This window comes from Etheostoma spectabile, chromosome 3, assembly GCF_008692095.1.
Source record: "Etheostoma spectabile isolate EspeVRDwgs_2016 chromosome 3, UIUC_Espe_1.0, whole genome shotgun sequence".
Lineage (NCBI taxonomy): Eukaryota > Metazoa > Chordata > Actinopteri > Perciformes > Percidae > Etheostoma > Etheostoma spectabile.
The window spans coordinates 2,456,713-2,456,921 of NC_045735.1; the positions used below are offsets into that span (position 1 = coordinate 2,456,713).

A 209-nucleotide genomic window follows, 5' to 3' on the forward strand; every position below is an offset into this window, starting at 1 on the left:
AAGGGTCTGGCATCAAGTAATGAAAGTCGTAATGAAGGGGCGGCACCAAGCGTACATTTGAAAATCTCACTGCACGCAATTGGATTACACTACGACCAATCAAAACAACACATGGGGTGATGTATCCAGAGCCCCATATGCTTAGCTACCATCGAAGCTAACAAGTAGATTAAAATGTCGTCATCTGTTTAGCTCGCCTCTGGCCCCGC

The 209-nt window shown here is 46.4% G+C and overlaps 1 protein-coding gene across 10 annotated transcripts in view; it reads right to left on the reverse strand.

The window, feature by feature from the left end:
• Positions 1-209, reverse strand: part of ryr1b (ryanodine receptor 1b (skeletal)) — a 79,919-nt gene that overhangs the window by 23,005 nt on the left and 56,705 nt on the right. The window lies entirely within an intron of this gene.